The 18,382-nt window shown below is 43.0% G+C and overlaps 1 protein-coding gene across 1 annotated transcript in view; it reads left to right on the forward strand.

The window, feature by feature from the left end:
- The window catches only part of RFC4 (replication factor C subunit 4), an 81,940-nt gene that overhangs the window by 1,217 nt on the left and 62,341 nt on the right, over positions 1-18,382 (forward strand). The gene's annotated exons all lie outside the window — the stretch shown is intronic.

An 18,382-nucleotide genomic window follows, 5' to 3' on the forward strand; every position in this document is an offset into this window, starting at 1 on the left:
TTGCGCTATAAACAAAAAAAGAGCAAAAAATTTGAAAAAAAAAGTTTTTCTTTGTATTATAAAATTTTGCAAACAGGTAATTTTTCTCCTTCACTGATGTGCGTTGATCGGGCTGCACTGATGGGCACTGATAGGCAGAACTGATAGGCACTGATGAGGTGGCACGGATAGGCAGCACTGATAAGGTGGCACTAGTGGGCATTGATGAGGAGGAACTGATGACGCTGCACTGATAGGTGGCATGATGGACACTGATAGGCGGCACTGACTGGCAGCACTGCTAGGCGGCACTGACTGGCCAATGATGGGCACAACTGCTGGGCAGCACTGATGGGTATCACTATTGGGCACTGGTGGGTGGCACTGCTGGGCACTGATCATCAAGGCACTGACCATCAGTGCTGATCTGCTCTGTGACATTTGCTGGTTATCGGTAGTACGCTGTGAAAGCGTGAGGAAAGTACTGCTGATAACCGGCAACTCCAGCACTGGGGGCACGCAGGAGGGCGCGTTCTGGGAGGATGTCCTATGACGCCCTCCCAGAACTGGACAATCGCGCTGTAGCCATCAAAGCTCAAACTTAAAAAAATCAATTGTTCTCTATGGTCCCCGTTCACACCTGATTGCGTGAACAGGCACCATAGAGAACAACTGATTTTTTAAGTTTGAGCGTTTTTACAGCTTCTAGCTTCAAGCTAAAAAATGCTCAAGTGTGAATGCAGCCTTAATCTAAAGGAATTGGACAGAAAATTGTAAGAAAATTGTATAGTGTATGGCCAGCCTTAGTTTTGAACGTTCCTCCTGTTAGTTTGAGGTCATGTCCGTGTGTCCTGGATTTTGGTTTGAAATTGAAAATCCTACCCTCCTGAACCTTATTCACCCCTTTAATATATTTAAAGCTTTTAATCACATCTCCCCTTTCCCTTCTTTCATCCAGATTGTACATATATTCTGAAGGAATTTTCTTTAGAAAATCAGAAATTTTGTGTGTTTTGAAATCCAATGGCGCCACCATTGATTTCGAAATTCAAACAACTAAGTCTTCAATTTCACTTTATGTTGCTACAGAAAATAATTTTCGTGGCTGCCAATCTTTTCTTTCCAGGTTACAGCTCATGTTTTTTTTTTTTCAATGATATTTCTCGTACAATTCTCCCATTAATGATTAGAAATGTTTTCATTTTTCAAAAAATTTCCAACATTGTCCAGTTCGATGGCAGCACGAAAATCAGATGATGCTACAGCCCACTAATGGTGCAAAACTCGATAGAAAATTCTTAGTTACGATTTTCGAAAGAAAGTAGTTTCAGAATTTAACCCATGTATGGCCTGCATAATTTCCTGAGGTCACTCTTGATATGTTTTATCCCCCAGATCAGGGGTGGGCAACTGTGGCCCTCCAGCTGTTGTAGAACTACAAGTCTCATGAGGCATTGCAAAACTGACAGTTACAAGCATGACTCCCAAAGGCAGAGGCATGATGGGGCTTGTGAAATAACAAAGTCAGCACACACACAAAAAAATTATTAAATAGTGAATACAATATCCCTTCAAGTCGTGACACTATCCTTCCCATGAAGTACCAAAATAATAATATATCAGCCGACTTAAATACTCTCAAAAGTCCACAAAAAAATTGTCCAAAATCTCAAGCAAATCAAAGTAAAAAATAGATTTTATTATATCCACTTACATTAAAAACTAGTACAACCGGCTTCCTGGTCCTAATGATATGTACACAGCCATTATGTGGTAAACTGCCACAGATCTATCCCAGCACTGGTCCTTTAGCATGAAAAAGCACCAGGGGTGGCAGAAGATCCTGCAGAAAATATGCATCTAAAGTATTCACATTTACACTTGCAAGAAAAAGTATGTGAACCCCTTGGGATTACGTGGAGTTTTGGATCCTTGTTGACAAAGTCCGGAAGTGACGAAACGCGTCCAGGGCACGTGACGTAAGTGACGAATTGTCGTTCCCGGAAGTGCCGTGGTGGCCATTTTGGAGTCTGGAGCGTATGTTGTTTGGCTGTACTGGGACTCTTAGTGCACCCCTGGTGCTTTTTCAAGCTAAAGGACCAGTGCTGGAATAGATCTGTGGCGGTTTACCACATAATGGCTGTGTACATATCATCAGGACCAGGAAGCCGGTTGTTCTAGTTTTTAATGTAAGTGGATATAATAAAATCTATTTTTTACTTTGATTCATATACTGATCCTTGGTCTTTTTGTGAGGTCTAAGGGAAATGGCTGAACAAGAGGATATTCCATGCCTATTTTGTGTACATGCTAAATACTGGAATTAGGGTAATTATGCACTTTGTATATGGTTTGCAGTGATATATATTGGGTATAATCTTGACACGATTGCTGTGACACCATAGTGTTTTTGCATGCTGCACGTGTGGCACTATTTTTGTTACCTAAGATAATACACTATGTCTAGATTTTTTCTTCTTTTTTGAGGTATATGAAGAACTTCTGGCATTCATCTTAACTTTGGATTAGTGAGCACTTATCTATCAAGATTTGGACTTTATTTTTGGACATTTTGCTTGAGATTTTGGACAATTTTTTTGTGGACTTTTGAGAGTATTTAAGTTGGTTGATATATTATTATGATGGGGCTTGTAGTTCACCAACAGCTGGAGGGCCACAGTTGCCCACCCCTGCCCCAGGCCTTTCACCTTACCATTTTTGTTACCCATCTCTGGACTACAATGACTACACTTGTGTGCATGTTCGTATTTATGTGCACTTATGCACATTTATGCTTGTTCATGTGTAAAATCTGTAGATCTGTGTGGTACTGCATGCAGAGGTGTCCTACTTTTTTTCTGCGCAGGTAGGTGCAGCTGTGTGTATGAACTCATTGATTACTATACCGCTGCATTTTGATGCATACAAAACTATCTGCTGTACACATCTAAACACAGCATTTTTTTCTGCCCATGTGAATGAGCCCTGGGTCCATTTACATGAGCATATGCCTATTTTCTGCATGAACACAGCTTCTTGCTGGCAGAAGATCCTGCAGAAAATATGCATCTAAAGTATTCACATTTACAGTAGATGCATTTAGATGCGTACAGCATTCAGGTTTTCATTCAAATTAATGATTAGACTTGTACTTGTGCTCGCACGTAAAATATGCAGATCTGTTTGGCCCTGGGCACATAGGTATCTTTTATTTTTCCGGGCAGCTAAATATGGCACACATTTTCGCAGATAGGTGTAACTGTGTGTATGGGCTCATTGATTACTATAGCACTGCATTTAGATGCATACAAAACTATCTGCTGTACACATCTAAACACAGTTTGTTTGTTTTTCTGCCCATGTGAATGGGCCCTTGGTGAATTCACATGAGCATTTGCATATTTTCTGGAAGAATGCAGCTTCTTGCTGGCAGAACTGGTAGAAGATCCTGTAGAAAATCCTCATTTAGTCCTCATGCACACTGGACATTTCTACAGCTGATGTTTTTGGCTTTTGGCGGTTTTTTCTACAGCCAGTAAACTCCCAGCATGTTATCCTAGGTGTCCATGCACACATAGGCTGTAATCAGTATTTTTTGGCAGGGGTGTTTTTTGGCTGGAAAAAAACCCAGAACTAGTGGGTTTCTAGAGGAGATTTTTAGCTGTAAAAGCGCTTTAACGCTAAAAAACGCGGTAATACACGGCAAAATGAGGTAAAGCGCAGCAAACCTGCGTTTTTGGATTTTTTTGAGCAAATTTTTTTTTCGTGTGTGTAAAAAAATGCTAAAAAAACGCAAAAGCAAAAAAAAAAGAGCACTATTGTTTCTTGGCCTGACTATGGGTGCAAGCAACAAATAACATACAGATATGTGGTATCACTGCAATTGTTAGGAGAGGGAAAATTTGTTTTGATTTGTTCTTTGGTGGTGGTAGTAAGAAATGTACAGCTAAAATTACCCAAAATTTATTTTTTTTGCTATTTCGTTTGATAAAAAATCAGGAGAACACTAATGCAAAAACGCTGAAAAACTTTTACACAGCTAACGCTACCAGCGTTATTAAAATGCCCAGTGTGCACGGAGCCTTAAAGTATTCACTTTTAGAAGCATTTAGGTACGTACAATTCTTCTACTACGCTTGTACGGATGTAAGAATTTATGCACATATTTGCGCGTTTGCAAGTAAAATAAAAAATCTGCAGATCTGTGTGGCCCTAGATGCGAAGAGGTGTCCTACTTTTTTCTACACAGCTAGACATGGCACACATTTTCACAGGTAGGTGCAGCTGTGTGTATGAGCTCATTGATTACTATAGTGCTCCGTTTAGATGCATACAAAACTATCTACTGTACACATCTAAATGCAGCTTTTTTTTTCTGCTCATGTGAATGAGCCCTGGGTCCATTCCCATGAGCATATGCATATTTTCTTCATGAACACAGCTTCTTGCTGGCAGAACTGAAAAAAGATCCTGTAAAAAATATACATCTAAAGTACAGTGTTTAGGTGCGTACAATTCTTCTACGCTTGTACACATGTATGCATGTATGTGTGTTTATGCACATTTATGCACGTTTGCATGTAAAATCTGCAGATCTGTGCAGTCCTGGACACAGAGGTGTTGTACTTTTTTTCTGTGCAGCTAAACATAGCACACATTTTTGCAGGTATGTGCAGCTGTGTGTATGGGCTCACTGATTACTATAATGCTGTGTTTAGACGACCACAAAACTATGCGCAGTGAATATGAAAATGCAGCATTTTTGGAGTCCTTAAAATGCAAATTTAACGGTGGCCATACACGCTTTGACAAATCATCGATTTTCTTTTCTGATCTATGTCCCCCAATAGGAATAATCAATAGTTGTTAGCCCATTTGATTGATATGAACCCAAGGGGAAGTGGAATTCGACTTAAAGTTGGAAGGTTCTTAAAGCGGAGTTCCAGCCGGTTTTTGTGTTTATTAAAAGTCAGCAGCTACAAAAACTGTAGCTGCTGATTTTTAATAAACACACACTTATCTGTCCCGGAGTCCAGCGATGTTCTCACCCACGCTGTGCCTTCTCTTCTTCTTCTCTCCACGGCGCCAGCATCTCAACTGTGGGCACCAGGCTGTGACAGCTTGCGGCTTCACAGCCGGGTGCCCACTGCGCATGTGCGAATCGTGCTGCGCCTCTTGATTGGTCTGGAAGTCTTCTGGAACCTGTGAAAGTTCCCAGGAGACTGCAGGAGGAAGGAGGGGTCCGAACTTCTGGCTCACTTTGTCGCAGCGATCTGAGCCGGAAGTGGGAGCGGGTTCTTGTCAAAAAGGTGCCAAATATAGCAGTGAAGGGGGGGAGGAGGCAAACAAGAGGAGCTTCTACTTATTGACACGTTATCAAGCACATCTCTGTTTTCACCATGCACTTCACCATGCACTAATCAGATCAATTGATATACAATTGAATTCATGACCAAAGCAACTCAGTGCTGCTAATCGATGCCATATGGTTGATTATTTTCTGCCCTCTGATCTAAATCAAGTCTGAATCAATTGGAAGGGAAGTTGTACCTTTAATCTAGGGTCACACAAGTCCGACTTTGAAATGGTGCGACTTTCAGTGAAGTCGTGCAATTTCAAAGTCGCGGGACTGCTGGTTTCAGGTGCTATTTGCAAGACATCTGACACAGATATCTGTGCAAATTGCACGAACAGTATTGCATGTACTATAGAAATCGGTGCAGCTCCGACCAAGTCAGAACCGCAGCGATTTGACCGCTGTAATTGCGGACAATAGGGTGCGACTTGGCATACGATTTGCAAGTTACATGGCATGCAGATCACATGCCAAGTCGCACCCAGTGCAACCGGGGTGTTACATCTGTTTCTCGATTTAATCATGTTGATGGAACTGCACATTGAATAAAACCGAAGCATGTATGGTCATCATGAGCTGATGAATCTCTCACAGCGATTATTAACCCCCCCCTACAGCTATTTGTTTCTAGGAAAATAATAATGTTTTGTTTTTTGTTTTTTTTGGGGATCACTACCAGTAGCATATTTAGAGATTTGTCGCTTTGTTTTTCAACGATCGAGATTCATCAGAATTTCAGCTCAGTGAAAAAATCAATAGCAAAACTTGCACTTAAAGTGGAACTAAACTTACCTCCTCTCTAATGGCTGGGGTCCCTCATCGGCATCATCACCTTCTCCCTAGATGACAATCTTCAAGCATCTCCATTGGCCGGTGTGGGATGACAGCATGGACATGTGCAGCTCGGTTTACAAGCCACAGAAGACTGTGAGCAGACAGGTTAGTGTATTTTATTGCAGAAGAGATATTGCATGTCTCTTCTGCAATAATAGACTACCTAATAGGGTTGCCACCTCATCCCTTTAAACTGAACACATATTAATTACACAGGTTCTGGGGTTAATTTAATGCAGATAAAGCACTAGGTGAGTTTAATTGCCACCTTAATCAGCCCCAGAACCCGTGTAATGAATATGTGTTCGGTTTTAAAGCGATGAGGTGGCAACCCTACTGCCTACTTGCAGTCTGTTCTAAAAAGCATTTAGTTCTGTTTTAAGGCTTTTCTATGAAATGTTGCTGCAATCGCTATGCTTAGCTACAAATCGCTGAAGGAGAGCCATTTATATCAGAACACAACCCAATGCTGTAGCAAATCAACAGGGACACTAGGAAATAAATTGCTAGCTACAAATCGCTGTTATTTGTTTGAATTAGCTATTTGTATCACTGATTAATCGTGAAAAAAGAAAAAATCCTCAGCCTAGCGCACCATTTTATAAAAAGTGACAGTTACATGGCTGCAATGTGCTGTAGATCTGTATGTTTGTTGTTAAAGCTTTGTGAATTGAGCTGGGTGTCCGCCTGGTGGTGTTGCTTTGTCTCCGGCACATAAAGGGTGTAGACTAGAGGATGGAGAGCAGCTGCTGCTTGTGGTTACAGAGCCACCAAACCCTGCACCCCTGGGGCCTGTCCATCCTGTGACTTACTAATAATAAGGTCTGCCTACACAAGACCAGGCCCCAGATGGTAAACAAATCAAACCAGAGGGAAGAAAAAAAGAATAAATATTATCTATCGCGCCACTGGATCTCTTCTCTAACACGTTGTTTTACATGTTTTAATTACTAAAAAATAAAATAAAAATAAAAAAATGAAACTTAAATGTAACAAAATATTTTGAATTGAGTAATTGTTTATTTTAGAATACAAAACATAATCATTTTACCTTTGTAAAAAGTGTGTGGTCTATTAAAGGTTAACCATAGCTATTTTGTTTGTTTTGGATAGAATAGGGGTTAATTAAAACCAGGTTTTTTTGCTATCCATTGGGGTAGATTTTCCTAATTTCTTGTCCCAGAGGCACAACAGGAAGTGAGAGTAAATCTCTCAAAGCAAGGTGAAGAGGTGCAATAAGGGCAGCACAGTGGCTAAATGGCTAGCATTTCCACCTGGCAGCACCAGGGTTGTTGGTTCAAATCCCAACCATGGCACCACCTGCCTGAAGTTTGCATGTTCCTGCATGAGTTTCCTCTCACACTCCAAAGCCATGCTGATAGGTTAATTGGATCCTGTCTAAATTGGAACTAGTGTATGAATGTAAGTTAGGGATTGTACACCCCTTGAGGGTTAGGGACTGATGTGAATGTGCAATATATATATAAGCTGTAAAACACATAGAAATTCTGCACTAAATGTCTGAATCACAGAGAAGATAGAGCAGGTAACATGAAATTGCCAGCGACAATAAAATTGATATCTGTACAAAATGTATCGCTTAATCTCTCATAACCAACATAAACATTATAATTGAAAGACAAATCTTAAAGGAAAACAGTCCTTAGAATTGTGATGAAATTGTCCATATATCACATGGAAAAGAAAAGCGATGAGTTGCCCCAAAGGGGGAGAGAAGAAATCCTCCACCAACACCATACACAGCCTCTTACCAGAGGGTAAGACCACAGGTCATGCAGTCATATACAGCATTTACGGCCAGTCAGATGGACCAAGTATATTCTCCACCTGAAGGCACCTACACAGCTCACTCCAGAAAGATAGTACCGTATTTGCCGGCGTATAAGACGACTTTTTGACCCTTGAAAATCTTCTCAAAAGTCGGGGGTCGTCTTATACGCCGGTACACATGTTTAGGGGGGCTGCGGCATTAAGTACAGGGGTTTGCAGGGGCTGACGTCTCTTACCTGGATCCAGTCCCACGACGATCCGGTCCAGGAAGCGCGGCGTCTCCTTCAGTTCGGCCACTGGATGTTCGTGCGGCTGCTCGGCTCCGCCTCCTCACCGGTGATTGGCCGCCAGAACTGTAGCTCAGGAAAGGCACACAGGCGACCAATCACCGGCGAGGGGGCGGAGCCGAGCGGCCCCGCGAAAATTGAGTGCCGGAGCAGCAGGTAAGTGTTCTGTGTAGAGGTGCTGCTGCAACCACATATGCTGGCTGCAGCAGCACCATACGAGAACAGGGTCAGCAAGTCTCAGTGGGAGGAATAGTGCCCCATCATTGGTGTCACTGATACCAATGATGGGGCACTATTCCTCCCACTGATACCAACGATGGGGCACTATTCCTCCCACTGACACCAACGATGGGGCACTATTCCTCCCCCCCCACTGACACCAACGATGAGGCACTATTCCCCCCCCCACTGACACCAACGATGGGGCACTATTCCACCCCCCACTGACACCAATGATGGGGCACTATTCCACCCCTCACTGACACCAATGATGGCACACCATTCCTCCCACTGACACCAATGATGGGGCACTATTCCTGCCACTGATACCAATGATGGGGCACCATTCCTGCCACTGATACCAATGATAGGGCACCTATTCCCCCCACTGATACCAATGATGGGGCACTATTCCTCCCACTGACACCAATGATGGGGCACTATTCCTCCCACTGATACCAATGATGGGGCACTATTCCTCCCACTGACATCAATGATGGGGCACTATTCCTCCCACTGGTGTGCATTGGAAGAGGGGTAGTCTTATACGGCGAGTATAGCCCAAACACTACATTTTAGCAGGAAAAGTAGGGGGGTCGTCTTATACGCCCAGTCGTCTTATACGCCGGCAAATACGGTATATCAAAATAGTGCTTTAAAAGCATAGGCATGTAAATATGGAACCATAGAGTTTCTCCACCAAAGGACAACTCTTCAGTTAGTAATATGAAGATTTACTCTATTAAACCATCTCAGGACAATAGGATGCATGTAAGAGAGAAATGAAGGCTCCTCTTGGCATAGTATTAAGGAAAAGCAACATTTAATAAAAGAAAAGCACTTACAAACCAACAGTGGTAAAAACATATGGTTTTCATATTGTTTCCAACCGACAAAATGGCTACGATACATGGCATGATGACTTCAGAGGACATAGCTCCATCCTACGTGTTTCATCATAAAAGCCCCTGATGCCATTTATGATGAAACGCGTAGGAGGGAGCTACGTCCTCTGACATCATCATGCCACGTCTCGTGGCCATTTTGTCGGTTGGAAACAATATCAAACCCATATGCTTTTACCACTGTTGGTTTGTAAGTGCTTTTCTTTTATTAAATTCCTTGTACAGTCATTTTAGCATACAGTGAGGAGGTAAATGTTTGTGAACCAAGGAATGATAAAAGTTTTACTCTTCAAAAGTAATTCAACAAAACATGCAGCCTTATTTTGAAAAATCTTCTCTGAAATCTCTTTTACTGAGCCTTGTATATTAACAGAATTCTGTTGTGACATGCATGTAACCTAAATGGTGTGGTTTTTTTTATAAGTCAGGGCAGTCCAAATTACACCAGTTTGGTCATACCTAAACTGAACCGAAATGTGCGATGCATTGATAGCTGATGTTAATTACCCTGTGTCATGGCTTCCCCTTACTCAAACTCTGCAACTTTCCTGAAACCTTCTCCTGATCTTGAGTCTTCCTCATGGCGTACCATCTAGTGGTTTAAGGTAATACATTATACTGCTCTCAAGCAGGGGCGGACTGACCATTTGAGCACTCGGGCACTGCCCGAGGGCCCGGGGTCAGTAGGGGGCCCCATGAAATGCCCCTGGTACCTTTTATAGGCTTTTTTTGGGTGTGCTTTGAGTGTGGGCAAGGACACAGGGGCCCCATGATCCCCTATTGCCCGGGGGCCCCATGAGTTGTCAGTCCCCCCCTGCTCTCTAGTGATCCAGAGGCATCTATCCGAATTTAGTTCATACTAGTCATTTACAACTTTCCAGGTGTAGCTGTGAACAGTTACTACATATGTGCTCATCTTCAGCAAATAGGTTCCTGTTGTTCCGGAGACCTGATGTTTACCCTGCTATCAGTACGTTGTTCCTTTATTCTATGTTCGATACCCTACTCCTCCTGATATCCTCACTCCAAATTCCGGCTATGCTGCTGACTACCTGGTTATGACCTTCTGGTCTGTGATTACTGTCTTGCTAGTTGCCAGCCCCAACCTCTGGTCTGTTCCCAACTTTGCATTTTCCTGACCATTTGGCACTTTGTTACCGGTTGTACTCATGGTCAGATAATTCCAACATTATTATTATTATACAGTATTTATAAAGCGCCAATAGTTCGCTCAGCGCTGTACATTACAATTGGAGACAGAACATGTGACAGAACAATAACAATACAATGCGATACACGAGGGGTTCGAGGGCCCTGCTACTTGGAGCTTACAATCTAGGAGGGAGGGGATAGTGGTACAGGAGGAAATAGCTGTGGGGGATGGAGTGGTAGGAAGAGTGGAGGAGGTGAGTCTAAGGGTCCAATCCCTTGGGGACTCAACCAAACAAGTCTAATGACCTGTGAGGGTTGCCTTGGTGAAGACTTGAACACCTTTGGTTTCTTGTATCCACACTTAAACCTGCACCATCCACAGGAGACACAGAGACACCAAGTTTTTTGAAAGAGGCTCACATACTTCTTTTCGTCAATTACCTTGCTTGCCTAAAACCCAACTCCACTTTTTGTGAAACTCCCTGGTATTTCTATGTCTTATTCACCTGGAAGAAATGTATGTCTAACTTTTTTTTTAGTTGTGACCCCAACTAAGAAATAAAATATACATTTACCACTTGCCTACCGGGCACTTATACCCCCTTATTTACCAGGCCAATTTTCAGCTTTCAGAGCTGTCGCACTTTGATTGACAATTGCGCAGTCATGCAAGATTGTACCCATATGAAATTTTTATCATTTTTTTCTCACAAATAGAGCTTTCTTTTGGTGGTATTTAATCGCCGCTGGGTGCTTTACTTTTTGCGCTATAAACAAAAAAATTGCAAAACATTTGAAAAAAAATTTTTTTCTTTGTTTCTATTATAACATTTTTCAAACAGGTAATTTTTCTCCTTCACTGATGTGCATTGATGAAGCAGCCCTGATGGGCACTGCTAGGCGGCACTGATAGGCAGCACTGAAGGGCAGAAGGGCACTTATAGGCAGCAGTAATGAGGTGGCATGGATAGGCGGCACTGATAGGCAGCACTAATGAGGTGTCACAGATAAGTGGCACTGATAGGCGGTACTGATGATGGATACTGATAGACAGCACTGATAGGTGGCACTGACTGGCATTACTGCTAGGCATTGACTGGTGCAACTGCTGGGCACTAACTGGCACAACCGCTGGGCACTGACTGGTGGCACTGACTGGCAGCACTGCATTGATGGGCACTGCTGGGCACAGGTGGGTGGCACTTCTGGGCACAGGTAGGTGGCACTGCTGGGTGGCACTGTTGGGCACAGGTGGCTGCACTGCTGGGCACAGGTGGCTGCACTGCTGGGCACAGATGGGCGGAACTGGTGGGTGGCACTGCTGGGCACCGATCATCAGGGCACTGATCATCAGTGCCCTGATGATAGGTGCCGATCCCTGCTCTGACAACTGCCGGTTCTCGGCAGTACTTTCCTCGCGCTCTGAAAGCATGAAGAAAGTGCAGCCGAGAACCGGCAATTGCATTTCCTGTGATCAGCGTGTCATTGGACACTGCTGATCACGTGGTAAAAGGCTGCTGTGATTAGCCTTTTACCACATCACGTGATCAGCTGTGTCCGTAGGACACAGCGATCATGGAGATCGCTGGGGGCGCGCCCCCGGGGGCGCACAGGAGAGCGCGTTCTGGGAGGACGTCATATGACACCCTCCCAGAGCTGGCTGGCCGCAGTGTAGCTGTCATTCAGCTATCTGCGGTTGGAAAGTAGTTAAATAATACCTTTAAAAATGAAAACATTTACTAAGTTACTAAAAGGAAGATGAAAATGAGCTCCTAAAACTGAGACAGATTGTGCCAGTAACTAGCAATAGTAAGGCTACATATGTACATTACAGTGCTGAGCTAAATCCAGAGCATGAACATATGGCAAAGATAGTAAATAATGTTAGGCAATGATATGTAATGCATATGCACTGTAGGTGCTGAAATTTGAATTTGCATTTTACTAGCACAGGATCATATATTCTCTTGTAGCGTGCAATTAGAGAACTCCAGGAAGCAGTGTTTCAATAAGTAACAACTCTTGCTGTAAGAAAATTGTTACTGCTTTGTGGGGCTCTCATGGCTCTATCAGTTCCTGTTATGCAAGAAGGATAATGGGTATGCATATCCAAAATTCTTTTTGTACTTTGGGAGAAAGTAGGCAAGGGTTAAAGCAAAATGCCAGGAATTATATTTCCATACTTGCTTTGGTTCAGTTTAGCATATTGTAAGTATCTTTATATGATATCCGGAAGACCGCTGGGGATGCAAAAAATCACTGTAGTAGTCCATTGGTGAAATTTCAATTTACTTCCAGTTCCAGAAAAGCAAATGAGAGCAAATCACACAAAATGAGAGGCATTCCGCTGGATCAGGTGTCTCCATTTGAAGATTTCCCCTTACCATTTGTTCTAAAGACAACTATAAGGTTCAATTCACATTTGTCATTTGGGATCATGGGCGGAATTGCTGCAATTCTGACTACGGTCCCAAATCGTGTTCCATTGTCCTTTAATGACACCCCAAAAGTAATGCGATTCTGACGTAATTGTAGAATGACGGGATCCTGCAGCATTCACAGCAAAATGTTCCTTTAAAAATCTTGTGAAGCTTGTTGTTAACAAAGGAGCAGGAGCTTCTTTTTGGGCAACAAACATATGTAGGATGGCCCATTCAAGTGAATAAGCTTCCCTATGTGACATACAGAATCATGTGAAAATCACATGTCAAAAATGCGTAGAGAGAACACTTGTTCTCACTACGCATTTTTGATAATATGAAAGGGGCTTCAATTTCTGGATTTCTCTTTACTTTTTACCTGGTGACATTGGTCACCAGTACAAACAGAGGGGCACATCTCCACAACTGGACACAGAGAGCAATAACAACTTGACAGAGGGTCTAGACCCTTCCCACTGTATCCAAAACTAAAAAAAAAAATGTGTTTTCTAGACATTCACTTTAAATATCCAGGCTGTTTGTGTGTCTTTCTCTCCTACACCACATGTAAGACCTGAGTCATAGAAGAACAGAAGAATTCTGGCATCCCTTGCTTTCTTAGATATGTGATTTCAGCTTGAGCCACCCAGTGGTAAAAGTATATGGTCTGCAGCAAATAAAACTGCTCCTAGAGATGCTGGATTGTTGTAACGCATATAAATCCCTTCCTTCATCTCCCCAGCAAGAAGCCAATAAGTGGTTGCCTGTATTGCAATAATGATGGAGACATTTGCATACTGAGGCCTCAGGCAGGTCTAAGCCAGTACTACCATATGTTTGTAGGTTTGTACAGCATGATTGTGAAAATATGTATTTGAGTGCAAACCTCCTTCCATCAGCAAGCTCATTGAAGATGAAACGTGGCTGGGTCTTCCAACATGACAATGGTCCCAAACGTACCGCCCGGGCAACGAAGGAGTGGCTTCGTAAGAAGCATTTCAAGGTCCTGGCGTGGCCTAGCCAGTCTCCAGATCTCAACCCCATAGAAAACCTTTGGAGGGAGTTGAAAGTCCGTGTTGCCCAGCGACAGCCCCAAAACATCACTGCTCTAGAGGAGATCTGCATTGAGGAATGGGCCAACATACCAGCAACAGTGTGTGCCAACCTTGTGAAGACTTACAGGAATCGTTTGACCTCTGTTATTGCCAACAAAGGATATATAACAAAGTATTGAGATGAACTTTTGATATTGACCAAATACTTATTTTCCACCATAATTTGCAAATAAATTCTTTCCAAATCAGTCAATGTGATTGTCTGGATTTGTTTTCTCATTTTGTCTCTCATAGTTGAGGTCTACCTATGATGCCAATTACAGGCCTCTCTCATCTTTTTAAGTGGGAGAACTTGCACAATTGGTGGCTGACTAAATACTTTTTTGCCCCACTGTACTTACATTCTCTGCTGGTATCACTGAAAAACCACACAAAATGTATTACTCCTGTAAGAGCTAGCCCACTTCTGGCCTAAGGGCTTAGGGCCTCTCCCACCACACATGATCTGCCTGCATTGCATAAAGAGATCTGGATATGACATGATTTGGTATATAATAAGGTATGTAATGTAATATTGCACTGTCAATTTACATTTACATAGAGAGTTTCTGTTTTTCTCATTTTTATTAGTATGTTGATGAGGAAAGGAGGGAGGAACCAGGGAAGGTTAAATATAGACTTTGGCTTTAATTCATTTCTATGCACCAAATACTGTACATTACTACATTATTACTTGACTATTTGGAGTAACTCTGGGCATAATTCACTAAAGTTTATCGCATGAGTTAAGTCAGTCACATAACCACATATCGCATGCAATACTGAAAATGTCAATTCACTATTGCTAGTATGTGGTATTTACCGAAAATAGCAAAAACACTCCGTAAATACTGTATAAAAAGACCTTAAAGTCAACTCGCAAAAGGAAATAAATAATTAAATGCATGCGGTAATTAAGTAGTGGTCCAGGCTTGCGGTATGTACTGGTATCTGTCAGTACTGTCATGGGTTGTTAAGGAATGGGTGGGCGCCGAGTCCCTAACAGCCTATGAGTCATCAGCTGTAAGCGGGGTTCCCCACTGGCAGATGAATGTAAAAAAAAAAATTGCAGGCAATTCAAAAATAATTTAAAAAATGATGTGGGGTCACCCCCTCCATGAATTCCAAGCACTTTGGGCCTGGTTTGGATTTTGAGGAGAACCCCCATGCCAAAATTTAAAAAATATGGCATGGGGTTTCCCCCACCCAATCCATACCAGACCCTTATCCGAGCATGCAGCCCGGCAGGTCAGGAAAGGGGGAGGGACGAGCGAGCGCCCCCCGAACCATACCAGGCCACATGCCCTCAACATGGAGGGGTGCTTTGGTGAAGGGGGGCTCCCCCCCAAAGCACCTTGTCCCCATGTTGATCGGCCTCTTCCCCACAACCCTGGGCTGTGGTTGTGGGGGTCTGTGGGCGGGGGGGCTTATCGGAATCTGGAAGCCCCCTTTAGCAAGGGGGCCCCCAGATCTCGCCCCCCATGTGAATGAGTATGGGGTACATGGTATCTTGTGGGGAAGAGGCCCTTGTCCCCATCAACATAGGGGCAAGGTGCTTTGGGGGGGGGGAGCTCCCTGCCCCAAAGCCCCCCCACATGTTGAGGGCATGTGGCGTAGTATGGTTCAAGAGGGGGGAGGGCGCTCGCTCGTCCTCCCCTTTCCTGACCTGCCGGGCTGTATGCTCACATAAGGGTCTGGTATGGATTTTAGGGGGGACCCCCATGCCATTTTTAAAAGAATTTTGGTGTGGGGGTTCCCCTCAATCCATACCAGACCTGAAAAGCTTGGTATGGATGGGAGGGGCCCCATGCCGTTTTTTAAATAATTTTTTATTTGCTGGCAATTCTTTCTTTTACATTCAGCTGTCAGTGGGGAACCCTGCTGACAGCTGCAACATTAACGCATGGTTTTCATTACTAAAATACCGCATGACTTGATAAAATAACTCATGCAGTATTTTAGTAGCATTTTTAGTGAATTCAAACTTTTTTTTTTTTTAAATGCTGTGCGGTATCCTACCGCATACTCGGAAGTGGTAAGATACCACTTAGTGAATTGTGCCCTCTGTCCCTAATTTTTATTAAAAAAACACTGCCGGTGCCTCAAATCTTTGCTTTTTTTGCAGAACTACACTGGCCAAATAATCGTTAGTGTATGACACTTTGAGAGTGACAGAAGGCTGTATTCCCTATTGTCCAGGATCCGGGACTGTCCATGGATCCACCCGCTGGCCACTATATTACTAGTGTATCCCAGGAACACAGTAATAATGAAGCAGCCCATGCATGAAACCAAACAGTTGGATGCTAAAGATTCTTCTGCCTAATGCTTGGCCAGACTGTTACATAAGGCTGTTGTCTATAAAGCTTAAAGAGGAACTCTCATTTCAATAAGTTTTCAGTGTTCTGTTCTCGAGTAGACAAAGTACATGTAGTACTTTCCCCCTTGTTCTTATGCATCAACAACCCCTCTACATTCCTCTTGTTTATCATGGCCAAGTGCTTGAAGCAGAGAGCAGCTTATTAAGGAGTCATATCCTTGCTAGCTGTGTTGTTGGATGGCCTCAAGGGGTGCCCCGTCTGACCTCATAGTTAGGATTAAAATGCACAAAGGAACATGGGACAAAGTACTGCATGTACTTTGTTCCGTGGGGGATAGAACACTGAAAAAGTGAGAATTACTATATTTTTTTAATGGCTCAAGCTGAAAATTATACACACTAGTAAAGGAGTCCCTTCAGTAAGCTCTATCAAAGTTTTTATCAGAAACAGTGTGCCTGTGTAGCACCCTCTAGTGGACTACTAGAATAGTGTAGTATACTATAGGAAAAATCATTGTTTATGACAGTCCTCAAAATTTCCATTCGCCAGCTCGCATTGGGTGAGTGGAAATAAGGTGGGGGCGAGCAGCGCCGGGACTAGGGGTGTGTGGGAGGAAGAAACAGAACGATCACTTATGATCTGTGCAGCGGTGACAAGCAGCAATCTCCTCCTCTCCCTCCCGCGACTTTCAGCTGCTTCATTAAAGAAGGAGGGAGGAGAAGAGAGAGGCTGGATCTGCTCTGCCTCCCCCTGTGCCTGCCCACACTCCAGTCTGTGCAGCTTTAGAGGATATGTGGGCGGGAAATTGAACACAGCAGCCGACAGTTCTGATGCTTCTGAATGAGCATGTGAGTCTGAGCTACTTCCTTTCCTTCCTTCCACCCACCCCTTCCTTTCTTCCACCCCTCCCTTCCTTCCCCTCACCAGCCAGCATCAGAATGGGGAAGAAAGGGGATTTAAGTGATTTTGACTGTGGCATGGTTGCTGGTGCCAGATGGGCTGGTCTGCGTAGTTCACAAACTGCTGATCTACTGAGATGTTCACGCACAACCATCTCTAGGGTTTACACAGATTGGTCCAAACAAGAGAAAATATCCAGTGAGTGGCAGTTGTGTGGATGAAAATGTCTTGTTAATGTCAGAGGTCAGAGGAGAATGGGCAGACTGGTTGCTGTGACATTCAGATGTTAGGGTCAGAATATGGCCATGAACATGAGACTATAGATCCATCCTGCCTTGTATGAACGGTTCAGGCTGGTGGTGGTGGTGTAATGGGATACTTTCTTGGCACTAGCAAGGTGTACCTAATAAAGTGGCAGTTGGGTGTATGTGTATGTATAAAAAACTCAAATTTTAAGTGTAAATAGAAAAAAATTACCACAAACCCTTTAAAAAAAATTAATTTGTGTCAGGTTGTATATGTATTTATGATCTTGCCCCTAAATTTCTAGACAGCTGACCATGACAATTTTACGATCATCTGCAAAATTTAAACTCCATGTACACTTAGGAAGTTGTCAGTTGTATGTTGTATGTGTTATGTTATCTCAGTACTACAAGAGGGAGAATTTCTGAATCCAGCTATGTGTTTGAAATTTAAATGTAAACCTGTTTTCATTGCTTCTGCTTTGCACTGCCTTACTGTGCAGCAAAGCTAATAAATCTCCTCTTATTCCATACGGTATACTGGGGCAATTTTGTGGCAATTTTGGCCATTTTCAGACAGGAGTTTTCTAATTCAGACACAAACAGCATGTATTAGGTTGCTTTGATCCATTCAGTCATTTATGCAATCGAAAGCTGGTTGAAATTGCTACAAAAAAGGCAAGTGTATGGGCAGGATTAGTATGCTCCTTTTGTAATGGAGTATAAGTCATTATACCATTAAAAGAACAGTACCACTGTACTGTATACTGTACCTTTTGTAAGCAATCAATGTGTCAAAGTACCAATTACAATTACTCATCAGATCACACCTAAGTGAAAATAAGTACAATGTAGCATAGTCTTATTAAACTATATAGT

This window comes from Staurois parvus, unplaced genomic scaffold, assembly GCF_062004578.1.
Source record: "Staurois parvus isolate SC_StPar_1 unplaced genomic scaffold, SC_StPar_1.0 ptg000155l, whole genome shotgun sequence".
NCBI classification, from domain to species: domain Eukaryota; kingdom Metazoa; phylum Chordata; class Amphibia; order Anura; family Ranidae; genus Staurois; species Staurois parvus.